A 17,947-nucleotide genomic window follows, 5' to 3' on the forward strand; every position below is an offset into this window, starting at 1 on the left:
TCGTTCATTCATATATATTTCGTTTCAGAGTAAATTCGTGTTAGTGATTTCGCTTTCGTTGTACTGTAAGTTACTTTATTGTGTTGCGTGTAAACTTAATGACTTACTTTATTAGCCATGGGACTAAGAATGTTGCTGAAGTTCACGGAAAGAAGAGGATGCTTTCTATGGAGACGAAGACGGAGATAATAAAGAAGTTTTAATGTTTTCTGCCATTTGTTAATGTGTTTCGTAAAGTTTAGTGTTAATGTTTTCTGCCATTTTTTAATGTTTCATAAAGTTGTGTTCATGTTTTCTGCCGTTTATCCTCCCCCTCTGTCGCCACTTTCGGACATCACCTCACTCGAAAGGTAAGGTTCCATATTTTACTACATACGTATGTACATGTACACACAGTATTTCTTGTACCCTGTACACTAATACACTTTATTTACAGGTACAGTAACGGTTAGGTTAAATACTGAATAGTCCAAATTGTTGTACGTATTTCATTAGTCTTTATTGGTCAATTTAGCTTTATCATAAAATTTACTGTGGTGTTTTAGTAGGGCTTGGAACGAATTAGGCAATTTACATGAAAACGTAGTTCTAGATACAAAAAATCAGGTTACGAAGGCTGCTTCGGAACGGATTAGTTTCGTGACCTGAGGCACTACTGTGCATATCATATACATACATATATATATATATATATATATATATATATATATATATATATATATATATATACATATATATATATCAATTCAGGAATGCCGAAGACACATGGATGTTTTTTTAAAAGATATATTCATTAAGAAACGTTTCGCACATGACTATGTGCATCATCAGTCTGAAAAATGACAAAATAATAACATTAAAATACTAAAAATACACTGGATTCTTAAAATGATAATTAAAAACATTAAAAGACTAAAAAAAATAAAAAAAAAAGCAAAGCAAAGTAAAACCAACTGCTGTTACACCAACCTTCAGGTACAAAGAAAGAAGATAGAATGACCAAAGAAAGAACAAGAACCTCCAAAGACGACTATGCCAGATATAGTTGAGCAGAGGAGCAACCACCGTTTAACGATGGGACGAGTCTTTTAATATATAATGACTCTAAGGTAGTCAGATAATCTGCATCCTTAGAATACCCTAATATGGAAAAGTGCTGCTTCTTGACCTCAATTTTACAATTAATAGCATGATTTTTTATATTTGAATGTTTCTGTCTGCTCAATCTTTGTCCCGTTCTGAAAACTCAACCCTAAGTGACTGTAATAACGCATCTGCAACAACCTTTTCGTTGATCCAATATAAGTACCAGGACATCCTGGGCATGTAAACTTATAGACCACATTGGATCTCATGAAGGGATGCAGACGGTCCTTAAAGCCAAACAAGGAGCCAATTTTACTGGGATTATTTGATAGCAATTTTAAATTAATGCATGGTATCTCAGTTTCAATAATTTGTTTCAGTTTATGCGAAAATTTGGAGTTAAAAATATAAGGGATTGAAGCATACATAAGTTTTTTTGGAACATTAAAAACTGGTGTGGCAGGATGAAAATAATTAGTTAAAAGTGGTCTATAAGTTTACATGCCCAGGATGTCCTGGTACTTATATTGGATCAACGAAAAGGTTGTTGCAGATGCGTTATTACAGTCACTTAGGGTTGAGTTTTAGAACGGGACAAAGATTGAGCAGACCAGAACATTCAAATATAAAAAATCATGCTATTAATTGTAAAATTGAGGTCAAGAAGCAGCACTTTTCCATATTAGGGTATTCTAAGGATGCAGATTATCTGACTACCTTAGAGTCATTATATATTAAAAGACTCGTCCCATCGTTTAAACGGTGGTTTGCTCCTCTGCTCAACTATATCTGGCATAGTCGTCTTTGAAGGTTCTTGTTCTTTCTTTGGTCATTCTATCTTCTTTCTTTGTACCTGAAGGTTGGTGTAACAGCAGTTAGTTTTACTTTGCTTTGTTTTTTTTTCTTTTTTTTTTTTTTTTTTTTTTTATTTTTTTTTAGTCTTTTAATGTTTTTAATTGTCATTTTAAGAATCCAGTGTATTTTTAGTATTTTAATGTTATTATTTTGTCCTTTTTCAGACTGATGATGCACATAGTCATGTGCGAAACGTTTCTTAATGAATATATCTTTTAAAAAAACATCCATGTGTCTTTGGCATTCCTGAATTGATATTTGAGGGTCATACTGCAGATAGTATATATATATATATATATATATATATATATATATATATATATATATATATATATATATATATATATATATATATATATATATCATATATATATATATATTATATATATATATATATATATATATATATATATATATATATATATATATATATATATATATATATATATATATAATATATATATATATATATATATATATATATATATATATATATATATATATATATATATATATATATATATATATATATATATATAATTCACATAAATTGTAAAGGATTAAAAAATTGTAAAGGATTATAAAAAAAGGAATCTTCTCCCTAGGTTTATCATACCAAAGAACATTGCTATCAACTGATAAGTAAATTCTATAAGAATTATAAAAATCCAAAGTGTTTTCATCATAGGATACTGACAGGGAATAACAAATTTCAGTTATAAGTATTCTGAACCTCTATTTAGCAAACATATCAATATTTACTATACACAAAATTCATCATACTAACATGAAATATACAATATTCAAAGTCCTACCTTGAGATAATGGACAATCTATATTGAAAGAGTGGGTAAGATATTTCACAGGAAATGAAAACTGTTTAGATTATAGTGAAGCTCTAAGATATATTTTGTAATAAGAGACGAGAGGAAGACAAAACTATGTATATCTAAAAATCTTTCAACAAAAACTCACTAAAAAGGAAGGTCCCCATAAAGAGAAATTACCACCGGAAATAAAGAGTAAAGTAACAACAAACCGGGGAAAATACTTGTTGAAACCACTCCTTCAAATAGCACTTACTTTTTGCCCGGTGTTATGTCCGACAACCTTACAGGTGTTTGCTACAAAAATATGCCAACTTTACAGCTGGTTTCAAGCTAATCCTTTTAGGTGTCTTGCTATATCAAAGGTTAGAAGTAGTATATGCAACACAGATTTTGTTCAAATAAATGATACATTTTATTCTGAAGTACTAAATGTTTCCAAATACTATGATTATAATTTTATATTTCTGTGCCAGGAAACTCTGAATATAATTCTGTATTTCTATAACTGTTTTCTTCAATACTAAATTATGTTAAAACTAATTTATATGAATATTATCAATTACCATCTCTTTATTACAGTTATTCATAAAAACTAATCCTTGAATAAAATACAGTATAAATTACTAAGTAGTGAATAGCAGACTATTATATACTGTATAAGTAAATAGCAGAATATTATTATGTTATTAATCAAAAATATATTACAATGGGCATACAGCTCTCAAATAAGCCTTATGCATCATGCAGCACAACCAAGAGACAATGAAAAAGAATTCCAAGCTGTAACTTGAGTCTTCAAATACCCAGCCACATGTAACTCTAAGCATGCATCAAGCTAATCAATAACATCCAGAGATTACAACGGAATAGCTTTGCCTTGATGACCCTCATGAGTAGAGATAACAGGGAAAACTTTCAAATGCTGATGTGAGAGAGAGAGAGAGAGAGAGAGAGAGAGAGAGAGATAGAGAGAGAGAGAGAGAGAGAGAGAGAGCGAGAGAGAGAGAGAGAGAGAGAGAAACTAACAAAGTGGCAACTTCTGGACAAGGTCTGAGATAAATATAGCTGAGGTGAAGCAGAGAGAGAAGAGAGGAGCCACGAAGAGAGAGAGAGACAGTAAGCCAAAACCTCCCTCACTTCTCTGAGACTATTTCCCCACCCAACATGGTACAATCAAGTAACAATGCCACATGTATATCATATATATGGCTAGACTCATCTGTGTTACAGTCCTATGAAAGCCAAGAGTATTTAAAGGAATAATTTACAAACTCTTCAAAATAACAAAATCAATAAATTCTCAAGACTATGTCAACAATCATAAGCCTCCACTCTTCCACACATCAACAAAATAATGACCAAGCAAACCATACTTAGAGTGCAGGGAGACTGTACTCTGCTAGACACCATGCTATAAATACCCCTGAGTGCACCCCCCTCAACCTTTACTCTCCAATGACACTGGGAAAACTAAAGCATCTGCTCTATTGTAGGTCCATTCTGCAGTAGGCCTAGCATTCAGTGATTCCTATATACATAACTGCTTATAATGTACTGCATGATTTTATTTCAAACAAAGGAGTTAACTTTATTCCTAAATTTACACCTAAGTAGAACATGAATATCCATACTTTTTCTCATTTCTCACAGAATCTAGAAAATTACCAATAATCAAGCACTACTTTCCTTTTTCTTAAATAATCATTCTTACCATTTATTAAAATCTCTACAGGATTCTGAGCATCTGGACAGGATACATACGTACATATTCTATACTAATACTTTTAAGGAACAGCACAAGACTGAACATTAAATAAACACAAGTTCTTTAAAAGTTAAATAAGTTGCCAAAGCATTGAAATTTTGGAGGTTACTATTTTCACAAAATGCTACCAAAATATCAACACAATATCACTGACATAAAACCAAATTACATGCATCCTTAAGTAAAGTGCTCTAAATCATCTTCTAGACAATGAATTTTCTAGTCACAAAAAACACAATAATGAGGTATGTCCAACAACCAAATTTGTGAGCAAATTATATTTTTGCTCAACCATTACTGACGTATTGTTCTGCTTTGAAGTTCACTGCTTTTCAGGCATTGTCTTTTATATGACAAATCAAAATGACAGTTTCCTTTCCCTTTAATGGTTAAGTACAAATAAAAAATCTCTTGTCAGTCATCTTCCATAAAATTTATTTCCACTACTGTGTCATGTGCTTGGACCCTGGGACTTATGTATGCTACTCTCTTCTGGATATGTAAATGAGAGGGGCAGGGGTAGGTAACAGTTAGCCATAAAATAATAAGTACATAAGTAACAGGTCAAAAACCAGATGAAAGCAGAGAGAACTCATTTCATATCCAACATCATAAAAAAAATGTATGTACGTATACACATTAACATCTATGATGACAATGAGGAGTCACTTGCAATAACCAAAGATCACCAAATGACATATTAATGAAAGGGAACCTATTTGACACTAACCACTCTGATACACAAATGTTCAAAATCTATTCTCATTACCATACTTTTGCAACAAAATCCCTACTATTGGTGTTTGAATACAAATCCTTAATGGTACAAATTGTGTAATTGTAACACCAAAGGTTGGATTCCTGAAGGATGTTAAGTACTGTACACTTTTCATAAAAGCTATCACGAGCCAAGATTTCAACAAATGAAATTCAATGTCCAAATATTATTATATAAAAATATTGTAAAAGATTTAACCAATTCTACAAATAAAGAAGTATAAAAAAGAAAGCAATTACAATTATGCTTGAAAAGTAAAACCCCTTACCTCTGCTAACTTCTATAAACAAATATTTTCATCCAAAAATGATCACTTGCAAGAATCATATGCGATTCTGCAGGTTGAGAGGATACAGATTCTTTCAGACTGTGTAATGATTATATACTGTTCCTTTCTCCTTGTGCCTTTCTCTACCTTTGATACCAACCTATACTTCTTCAGGCCAGTGGGTCAGAAACTCCTAGCAGTGTTATTAATAATTGAAATCCCCGTACTATATGAAATTAACCAATAACATAAAAGTAATGCAAAAATACAGATTAATGGGAAACTCAGTGATATAAAAGGAAGGAGGTTTGAGGGAGATAATTCCTGTGTCATCGCGAAGTTTAACTGAATTCGCACACAAAAACAAGTAGCAATGATTTTGGGGTTGGGAAAATTTGAAAACATACCAAAAATAAAATACATGTACTCTACATTTAGCTAAAGCTCAAAAGTCCAAGCAAAGATGCAATACATTAACACCCCTAAAGCAATTCCTCCTTGTCATCTTATAATTTACTAGCATTTTTTATCTATTTCATTTTTAATTTGCTAATTTACTTAATTTTGCGATTTGTTTACTTTTTCTCCCTTTTCTAATAAATGATCTCTTCTGTCTACATTTCCTATTACCTCTGTTACTTCTTCTAAATGAACATCCTACTCTTTGGAAGCTTAAACTTAAATTTCAAGTCAATGGCTCCTATGGGTTCCATGTGAACAGGGACCATTATTATATTAATACGAAATAATAATACTGTAACAATATAACAATAATAATAATGTACTAATAATAATAATCCCTATCTTTTGTCAACATACTTAATTTCAATCTTGAGCAGCAATTTATCGTGAACTTTGCGCCTAAACCAGAATTTAAAATTGATTTTTTTTTTTTTAAGAGCAAGTAAGATCATTCTTCCCAACCTACAAAATACAGCAAATGGTTCAGATCATGTGAAGATTAGTGAACCCACTTTTATCAGAGCAATATTATACCACTTTGATCCAATGGCTCCCAACCACCTTTTGGTGTTATCACTTCCTACATCGTTGTCGATTTGCTACATTCCTGAGCTGAGGTATTGATCAGGCTTAACATGACATTTAAGAACACAATAAAGTTCAACACACAATAAATCTTTATTTATTTATATACTTTACATTGTGCTGGAATGCTCCTCAAACGCCTGGTACATGACACAGACTTACTGAAAGGAATAAAACACAATCCTACCACTTAACAAAAGCATTTCCAGTCATGATGCATCTTTAAATGACTTTTGTACAAGTAAACTTTGTAGTTTAATAAATTTCATCAAATAGTTCTTTTGATGGCATAACCTAACTATTTCTAAGGAAAATAAATTAATGAAAGTAGAGTGCTGCACCAAACACCACTTTATATAACAAAAAAAATTCCTTATCCAAAACATCCACAAATCTACATACTTATCTCAAACATTACTGAATGATTTAATAGATCAAAGAAAAAAAAAGCATGCTAGATTCACTAGCATTTAAATCAGCAATGAGACACCCCACTTGGACTATGCTATACATATTTAAATGTTTAAATAACTCCCTAGCATTTGAAAGATAAATGAAATAGTAGCACTTTTTTTTTTCATCAAGACTTTTCAACAACCTATGACTTTTAATTTTCAATCCAAAATCTGTACACTATGTAGAGGGAAAAAGGGAAAAAGGAATGTGAGGAAAACAAAGATTATTTCACAAATACTTCACACTGCCTGTACACTTAGTTTTTAAAAATCTCAACCTCTATGTTGCATGTATTAAAAATCTTGTTCACCAGAGATTGCCCTCATTTACGGAAATACAAATTCCATTAATTGTTTCAGCACAAAACGTGAGCAGGTGAGGCTTCAGGTGCTGTGTTGGTTAATTGTAAACAGGTATCCCACATAAAATTCCTGGCACCCTGCCACTCCTGGCTACTTGTGGAACCGAGTGCAATATCATTCTCTCTCTCTATGTCAGTTCCTGATCCCGCTGATGTCCATTGGAACCTTACAGACATACAGCTCTATAAATTTAGACTGATCATATGCTGCTGCCAAGATACCATTAGAAAATGTAGCCAATGACCAAACAATATAACATAAGAAACAACCAGTGTGCAACTGGACAACAACCAAAATGTCCGGCAAAGACAGTGACCGTCCTTGCCAGGGTTCTGGTGGTTTCTCAGGTCAGGTAACTCATGAAATTCCTCAGAAACATACCAAGAATGAGAATTATAAAATTGAACAAAAGTGACATTAATTAACATTGTTAGATTTACTGAATCAGAAGAAAACCTAGAAAAATGTAGTTTTTGACAATTAGAAAATTAAATAAGAGTATGGTACAACTGAAATTGGTATTAATGACTACAGTAATTATTCAAATGAACAACAATAAAGAAATAACAATGGCACACAAATTATACATATTAATTTGTTCATCCTCACTCAAAATACCTAGATGCATTTCATATTCCTTTCATTTATAAGATTTTGAAACAAGTGTGAATACAAGATGTTAAAAAACTGCTATAAAAAAATTAAAAAAAGAATGCTAAAAATCATCACTTTAGTGTGGTAAGAAAGCTATCTAAAAAATGTTATTTTCATGATAAAATAAATTTTTAACATACTCACCTGGTAGTTATATATACATATAGCTTGACATCAGGGACGTATTATAGTATATAATATAACTACCAGGTGAGTTAGATGTTTGAAATTACAAAATTGCAGATATTGTAGTGTATACAGGCTGGAAAATACACCAGACCTAACTGTGATGGTTTGGGCATAGGATGAAGAGAGCAGTTGATCAGAAAAGTAGTCATTATGGAAATATGTGAATAAAGATCAAAAAGGAAGGCTACGAAAAAAAAAAAAACAAAAAAAATAGAAAATGGCCTAAACAAAGACCTATGTATATCACTAGATAGGGACCAAGGAGAAAGAACTACTAATTGCAAATCAAAACTTAACCCCACTTATCAATGCTGTACACACACACATACACATACATACATACAGAGAGAGAGAGAGAGAGAGCGAGAGAGAGAGAGAGAGAGAGAGAGAGAGAGAGGAGAGAGGAGAGAGAGAGAAGAGAGAGTTTCCCCACCTAGAGAGAATGTTTATTAAATACTGTAACAGAGAAAAAGCAGTTATGTCCCATTAATAAACATTAGGAAGTAACAGTACCCTATTACATATGCCCATGTCAATTCCAACAATTGCACAAACATATTGGGTTAACTAAAAACAAAAGGTGCTCTAATGAGGCTGTACCAAAAACTTACTCATTTGTGCCTTAAAGAAACATCAAAGCTAAATGAACAAATTCTTTTACTAAAATCGCCACTACTTCGTTTTATAAAATATACACATTTTCATATTAAAAAATGACAAAATATGAAATGTCATTCTTATCACCTTTCTCATGCACATCATCAAAGTTATGCATACAACTAATGCCACGAAAAACCCTACAATGATGAAATACTCATCCTAAATCCTTAAACCACAATACAGCCCAACTTACAAAATATTAGCTTTCAAATGCCATTCGCACAACGCACGTAGAATTAGGTTTGTGTTGTATCAATGAGAAGCATTACTAATTCTGTTCTTCAATCATCTCAAGAGTAATAATAAACAACAACACTGCTATTAAGCATGCAAAGCATCATCAAAATACACACTGAACACTTCAAGAGAAACTGCAATCTGCACCTTGAACAACTTGACACATTATTCATTTGTATTACAGGCAACCCCTGCTTTTCACGGACTCATGATTTGCGGATTTTTCTACGGACCATATACTTATACCTATTATTTATGGAAAATTTGCCTATTCACGGTATTTTACACTGAGGAATATTAACAAATGGCTGTACGTATTTTCATAATTTTTGTGACTAAATGCACTTTTTGTGGTAAAACTATTAAAATAATCAGGTACTATAAGCATTTTTTGTTTTTTTTAGACTATCAAAATAGGCAGTTCTAACAATTTTGAGAGGTTGAATGGAGGGTCTGAATTGTGACATTACTGCTAGCATTCATTAAAATACTGGCAGCAGCAATAATTCCATTTCTAAAAATACACTAATTGACTGTAGTACAGTATATACTGAGTTTGTTTTTTTACCTTTTTTCAAAAGATGGATCACTGAGCACACACTATTTTATGTACAAACAGAGAATCAGTGTAATTCCAATTAATGACATTAGGATATTCCCTTTTCCTACATCCTTATTTTTCTACAAAATCTGAAGATTCCAGCTAAGTAAAAATCCTATATATATATTTATAAGTACATATATATATATATATATATATATATATATATATATATATATCTATATATATAATATATATATATATATATATATATATATATATATATATAGTACTATATTTGAATTCTACTTTCTGTTTTTCTAACAATAAATAGCCTATTCAGTCACCAACAACTCATATCAAATTATATATGTACAATTTTAACAAATTCAAGGAAGTCCAATGTACTTCCTTCATACCAATTTATTTCAAAATTATTAAAATAAAAGCTACTATGCATGCATACCTAACTTACATTTCATGTCCATATAAGTCTGAATTTCAGTGTTATTGTAAAATACCCAATGGCTAAGGAGGCATACACTGATTGTGCAAGGCCACGGAAAGGTTGTGGAATGTAGGGTTAGGCCGATAATCCTCTTATCAGATAGCCTGAGGTGGGGTCACACAGCAAAATTATAACACCCCTTGGAAACCGATGGATTAAGTTTGGCCATCCTTAACATTATCTGATAAGAAAATAATAAAGTAACAAAAGTGCCTAATATGAGCAAACAACAGGCCTAATATGAGTGAACAAAAGGCTTAAATGAACAAACTTCTAAACAACAGAATATGTATTATGTTACAAACCAATTCTAAACTGTACCCAAACATGCAAACAGGTTTAGATTTCTTAAAGTAATTTCACAGCATCAAAAATATTAATTATAACTATTGAAAGAATAACTTCTTGTAATCATCTGTCAACAAATTACAATATATGGTACCCATTCATAAACACCAAGCTAGTGCAAGCTAAATACAAAAAAACTAAAGTCCACCAACTTACAGTAGTTATAACTGGCTTTATCCAGTATTCCTAGGGCATGTGATAATAAGCATACAATATAAAACTTCACCACTGTAATGCCATCAAAGCACTTTCTGCCAAATAGCAGGCTTAAATTAAATTCCGTATTTTAAAAGGTTTCATCCCAGACAGCACTTTGAAGAGAACAAGCTCAGTCAGCATCAGGGCAGAGGAAAGAAGAAACATCTTTACTGATTGCTGTGGAATGCAGTATTCGTACTTGTAAAGTGCAAGGAAATAAGGTCTCTCAGCATACATGAAGGCACTCTTATGAGAATACTACACCAACAGGATAATCTGACATGGCTCAGTATAATGGATGCTCAGCTTTCCATTTCCCATAAACTGTGGCAAGCAAGGCTAGTATGCACAAGAAATAATTAAGGACACAATGGTATCCAAGGGACCAGGCTAAGTCATAGTAGCAAAGGTTAAGGTATATTAATCAGTATGGAACAGTCCCTACTGTGCCCCCTAATTTCTTAAAAAAGGGATTATCATTAAACTGCTTGAACGAAAGTTATGAAACTAATGACCAAAGCAATGCCAAAGACCAAACTAAGTGCCAGTATCTCAGATAGTATTTGGTTGGGTTAGTGTACAAAATATTATAAGAAGGGTACAAATGGAGGAAATAATTTTTTGCCACCAGCACACTCACCCCCAAGCCAGGTATTTCCACCCTAGGCCAGGTTTAGGATAGAAACATGGGTATCAAGTTTACATTTTCTTTTACATGTTCCTCCAGTGATGACATTCTATATGAGGAGAGCTTGTTTGTACAATTGCCTGTATTCTGCTTTTGTTATCGCTCAGAAATTAGAAATTACTTCTACAGCACCCCTATCAAAAAGCACTAGTTTCCCAGAGTGGGGTCTTTACATTTCCTGATCAGCTATGAGAGGGGTTATAATGAACAGGTTATGAGCTATCAAACAGTAGAAGAGCAATAGATATACTCTTAGATTTCCAAAAATGCCTATGACAAAGTTCTACACAGGAAAACTAATGACAAATGTTAGAACTTTAGGAATTGTGAGAGAAATAGCAGACTGGATCAAGACTTGCTACTAATAAAAAACAGAGTTGTAATAAATGGCGAAGAATCAGAATGGGTCCTCAGGGTTCTGTCCTTGGCCCACTTTTGTTTTTTATTTAAATTTATGACACTGATGTATACATAGGCTTAACTAGAAGGATAGCCAAATTTGCACATTACACAAAAACTAGGTGTATGTGCAGCAGACCCAGATAGAATTTAAAGTTTAAGAAATGATCTAAGGAGAGTGGTCAAACAGATGGCAAATGCCTTTGAACCTGGATAAGTGTAGTGTTACAAATTGGAACAAACAACCTTCATGCAAACTATGATATATGCTGCTTAAGAATGGCAAAATAGAACATGAACTTAGAGTGGTTATTACCATGGACTTATAAATCTACAAAACGATGCATAAAAGCTGAAAAGAAGGCACAGAAACTAGTGGGATACATAAAGTGGTAGTTCATATACAGACAAGAAAATAGTGCTGCAGCTCTACACATCAATAGTTAGATCACATCTTGAATATGCCATACAACTTTGGTCACCAACACTAAGAAAGTACATAAAAAAAGACAACAAATGGTACAAGCAAGAGCCACAGAAATAATTCCATCCACCAGGCAAATAGTTTACCAAAGACGATTGTGATGATAACTAATAGACATTCAAACTAATGAAAGGTAAAACAAAAGTAAACAGTAACCTTAGACATTAAACGAAAAAACAGACAAGAAATAATGGATGGAATCTAAAACTGAAGAGATACAGCACATCTAGTTTGTGGGAACTTCTTCACATATAAGATGATGTTATGTGACATGGAATAAACTTCCACCATAAATTGTAAACAGCAGCATTGTGGAAGTTTAAAAAACCATACAAAATCATTAGAACACTGAAATGAATTGAAAACTCTGCTCCTAGAGATTAGTGAGCCCATGATGTCTCCTCAGATGGACTAATAAGTCTTTGAGATAGGGGTAGTTTACAGATCTGCAGACAGATTCCACACTTCCAAAACCATTACCCCAAATAACAAAATGCATAGAATAAAAGTTGTCCAAAATATACCCGAAAAGTCACTTATCCAACCAATTTACACCAAAATGCTATCTGCCGATATTTCCTGTGAAAACGTAAATTTTTTTTTCTAAGTACCCACTTGATGTGAATGGTGACACGGCAGTCGGAGCTCCCGTAGTTCTTGAGTTGCCGCGGACAGGCGCTGTATGTCGGCCCGCCCCCAACGAGGGAATTTTTAATCAAACCAATCCTGTATCAGGTTGACCCACGTCATTTCCAAGGGACATGGATTAACTACCTTCCAACCAATAAAAACGCCGTCCCATGAACATGAATCATACACTCATACCTGCACACACAGAATTCGCTCTTTCCATTGTTTACCACCGTTATGGATAGAACACACGAAGTATTGTTTCCTAAAGTGTAACAGCAGCGAGTTTTTGATAACTATACACATTTGTATATTATAGTATTCTGATAGAGTTTCTATGCAACACCGACGAATCGCAGTGGCGTGTTCTTAAACAGAGCGCGCTATCGAGACACGGTACGCAGAAATAACTTTACGAAAGCTATTTTTCTACATACTGTATCCAGAAGCGGTATCTACAAGATGTTCCGTGTCCATTTCGGACGTTTCTGAATTTGGTCAAACGTGCCTATCTGCTCAAAAGTCGCCCGACATCCCCCATCTCAGATTTGATTTCCCGGTCCGAAACAATAAGACCAGGACCTTCTACCAGAGGGGCACGTAATCCCCCACCCATTTCAAAGAGGCGAGACTGATGCCTTCATGTACCCCTTCATGGTCGTCAGACAGCAGCGACTTTGAAATTTGAATAAGGTAAGTTGTATATTACCTAATTTTTATCCTAAACTAGTGTTTCAGTTAGTTCGAAGCCAGTACCCAAGCACATGTTCGAACAGATCTATTGGCCCGACGGTGGGCACGTAGGAACATGCATGACGCCGCAATTCGTATGTAAAACTAGTTTTTCCTTTAGTTCAAAGCCAGTACCGAAGCACGTGTCAAACAGATCTATCGGCCCGACAGTAGGCATGCAGGAACATGCACAATGCCACAATTTGTATGTAAACTAGTGTTTCGGTTAGTTCGAAGCCAGTACCGAAGCACGTGTTCGAACAGTAAGGCCATGGCGAACGAGTAAGGTGTTTAATGTTACAGTTTATGAGGGGATTTATAGCCTAGGCTAGTCGTGTAATTTTGTATGTAATTTGGTGGGCTAATTCTCTGTAACCCCTGTGACTAGCACGAGCAGCGCAACATTACCTCTGGCCAGAACATACCGTGCTTGCCAAGAATCTTTAAATATGCAGATAAGGCGCTTTGCGCCATTCCGCCACGGCTTTACTGTAACCCCTGTGGCTAGCGCGCGCAGCGCAACATTACCTCTTGGCCAGAACATACTGTGCTTGCCAAGAATCTTTAAATATGCGGATAAGGCGTGAAGCGCTGTTACGCCACGGCCTTACTGACAGCACAAAAACATATTCACCGTTAACAACTAATTTAACAGTAATACTGGTTAGTGGTAGCCTAGGCTAGTCTGTAGTTTACATGTAAAGTAGTGGTTCAAAGTTATGTATGCAAAGTAAGTAGGGGTCCTAGCATCTAATTTAATGTCGGTTAGCGGGAGCGTAGGCTAGAACGTTTTACATGTAGGCTAGTGGTTCAAAAATTCTGCAAAGTAAGGGGTCCTAGGCTAGCCTATGTCAACCTTGAATGCAGAGTAAGAGGTCAAACTTTTGTATATATTCAGAGTAAAGGCTCAGCCGTAACAAAACTGTAAATATGTACATTTGTGCCTCAAAACCAGGAATTGAGAGTTACGGGCGCTGTGAAAGTCCGAGGCCGCTTCCCCACCCCCCCCCCCCCCCCCCCCCACAAAACCCCAGTTTATTTTCACTGTTCCCCTTCTCATTTGCCAAATATGAATTATACATGTTCTTTATTTAAGATTTTTTTCCCAGAAAATCGATCATCTGAGGATATGTAGTCGCTCCCCTAATCCTAATCCTTGTAACATTTGGATGTCTGATTTTAAAATATTTCTTCTCTTATTTATATTATGACACCATGTGCAACAATTATTCTTCTCACCCATACAGACTTACAACCTCCCGTTTGTACTGCTCAAAGTAAATCCTGGCATGACTGCACAACTTGGCATGTGTTTTAAAATTTCATTCTTTTCTTGGGTACATGTGCGTAAAATCTTTTCTTGCCTTAATACACACTTCAAGAAGGGGTCCATTGTTAAATAAAACTGTTGAGCAGTTAATATCAATTTACATTTTTAATTTTCCTTATGTGGAATACAACTGAACATGTAGTGTTCCATAATTTGTTAAACATTCTATTTTTTTTTTTTTGTAATACATAAAGCTGCTCATTATTTCACATGTTACTAGCCCTAGCATGCATGTCTTTATTTAGGTATTATCATTACTTTGTCACAGATTCTGAGAAATGACACAACTTGTAAATGAGATACCTAACTGATGCTTTCCAACAAGATATTTCCTTTCAAAGTGTCTAAATAATATTTTCTCTAGTAAATTTTCATTTCAGGCAAATTTAATAAGCATTTCATTCGTAAATATCTGGTTAGCTAATTCATTAAACCCCCTTGTATCCTACTAAGAGGGGGTATGACAGTGATAAGCTATACCTTTGGGCTAGTTTAAGCAAAAGATAAATCCAGCATCTTAAGTTAGGATACTTTACATGGATAGGTGGGGGGGGGGGTGGGGGGGGTGGATTTTACAGTGAGCTAACAAAGGATTTCCAATGGAAATTTACATAAAATTACCTAGTCACAATTATACATGTGTACCCAATTATGCTACATAGGCTAGGTAGGTTAGTACTGGGTACATAGCCTGCCAATCATATGATACCTAGGTAGGTAGGTACTTATGCCAAGCATAGCCTCCTGTACCTCAAACTAACAAAAAATGGGCTTGGGGAACTGTGGATACTTTGACATTTGACCTTCCTTGCCCTTTCAACAACCAGACCGGGCTACTTTCACTAACCTGGTGAGTGGCACCAAAAACCCCTTACGGTAGGTTTAAGAGGGCATCACTTGAAAAAAAAAACCTAACCTAAAATACAGTTGGGTTAGGTTTAGTGTGCTAATTAGAGCGTTTAGCTTTGTAGACCTTTTTAAGGTTAAATATACCTAGTAATGTTTAAAGGGTTAGCCTTAATTAAATATAGGTATAACTACCTAGTATAGATATAAGGGTATTTTGCCCCAGAAAAAATTATTTGTGCAAAAGGGCTAGCACACAAAAGGACTCAAGTTCATTAATAGGTAGTTGTAGAACAATGAAAAAATTATGACATAAGTTAATATGGAACAGATTTAAACAAGCACACAGAAATATCTCACCGGTGGCCAAATCTTCTCGCACGTACAGACAGCAAATAGCACAGTGAGCGATGTCAAAGTACGGGTACTTTTTTCAACTAGTGACCTGGTTGGCCATCTCTAAGAAGGCTTCGGGATCCATGATGGATGATTTTTTAAATTATCCTCCTCCTCGTTCTCCGACGTCCGTTACCGTTTCGTTTTCCCCAAGTCTGGACACCCACGAATGAAAAAATAAAGAGACGAGGGGCACGTGAGAGAAAGTTCCGTTGAGAGGAACGCGATATCTCTGCCACACTCGTTGGAATAGACCCCCTGGCAGACGACGCGATGAGATGTCATCTACTAATAATTTCAATTTTTATCTAGCCTTTTATACAATTTTTATATTGATAAACCAATTAATATATTATAATTAATTATTATGATATAACTTATTCTTTAAAAAACTAGACTCATACATATAAACAATCAAAATTATAAAAGCATCAAGCAACTCTTCTCAGAGACGCATGCGCACGGCAGCAGACGACAAAAATAAACTTTTTAAGAAAGTGGTAAAGTCATTACTTTCAATGTTATTATTAAAATAGGCTGGTCAATAAAGTTAAGATATTGTTATTTTACTTATGTTACATTGATTCTTTAAGTATTTAAATATAATCTGACCATACTCAGTGCCCTGTGCTGTACGATCATCTCATGTTTACTTTGTCAAAAGAGTATTCTGGGCAAGTAGCGCGGCTTACAAGATGTTAATACTATATTCTAGAGTACGTTCATCGTTGGCGGCCATATTGCAAAATACATTTCAATTTCAAATCCTTATAAGCAAGAGATTTTTTTACGAGCTGCTCTGTGAGCAAGAGCCCGTGCTGGCATAAGGCCAGCTTAATCTTCAACAACAAGATAAGAGGCCTTTAAAAGAGAATTTATGTAAAGAAGGAATGAATTGCATAAACCGAAAAACGAAGATTTTAGCATTTTGGAGGTAAAGCTTACACAGGATGACTAAGAAATTATCGACAATCGGCGTTTCCTTTCGCCTGCAACTGTCAAAACAAAAAGTTTCCTCTCTTATTCACAAATAAGAATTGCTCAAAAAAAAGTAAAAAATAGTAAGAATCAAGTAAAAACGAGTCTTTTGGTTATGGATGCACATAAAGGTTTTACTGGAACAAGTATTAATCTTATCCCCAGGAGCAACACCCAATTATCTATCTAGTGAAGTTTGGAGTCTCTTAAATTCATGTCTTTTGACCCCGTCTTTTAACGGTACAATTATTAATCACCAGTTTTAATAGAACCACCAAGATATTTAAAAAATATATATTTCTTTGATATGCAGTAACCCTTTAAACCTTACTGATTTGACCACTTCCAGGCAGTTATTCACAACAGAAATGAATTAAGATTATTTATCTTTCATTTAGTTCTTAGCATATTTACACGGGCCATTGCATAAAAAGATAAGTTAAACGAGCTCACTGAATCATACTCTGATTTGTGATTATATGATTAGTGCAAATGAATCAAATAAGAGTTAGAGGAGCCGGACAGCAAAGTGAAAAGAGAGCTGAGAGGTTGAATGAGTAAAAACCAAAAAAAGAAATGTTTGACTGTTGATGGGAAGCTACGAAGAAAGTTGTAGTCCGTAGTTATACTATCGTCGTATGCGAGAATAATAACTTTGCAATTAAAGGAATAACAATGAAGA

The 17,947-nt window shown here is 34.2% G+C and overlaps 1 pseudogene; it reads right to left on the reverse strand.

The window, feature by feature from the left end:
- Window positions 1–16,564, reverse strand: part of LOC135209848 (trimeric intracellular cation channel type 1B.1-like) — a 31,020-nt pseudogene extending 14,456 nt beyond the window's left edge.
- Between the last annotated feature and the right edge of the window lie 1,383 nt (window positions 16,565–17,947).

The sequence above is a fragment of the Macrobrachium nipponense genome, chromosome 38 (genome assembly GCF_015104395.2).
Source record: "Macrobrachium nipponense isolate FS-2020 chromosome 38, ASM1510439v2, whole genome shotgun sequence".
Taxonomy (NCBI): domain Eukaryota; kingdom Metazoa; phylum Arthropoda; class Malacostraca; order Decapoda; family Palaemonidae; genus Macrobrachium; species Macrobrachium nipponense.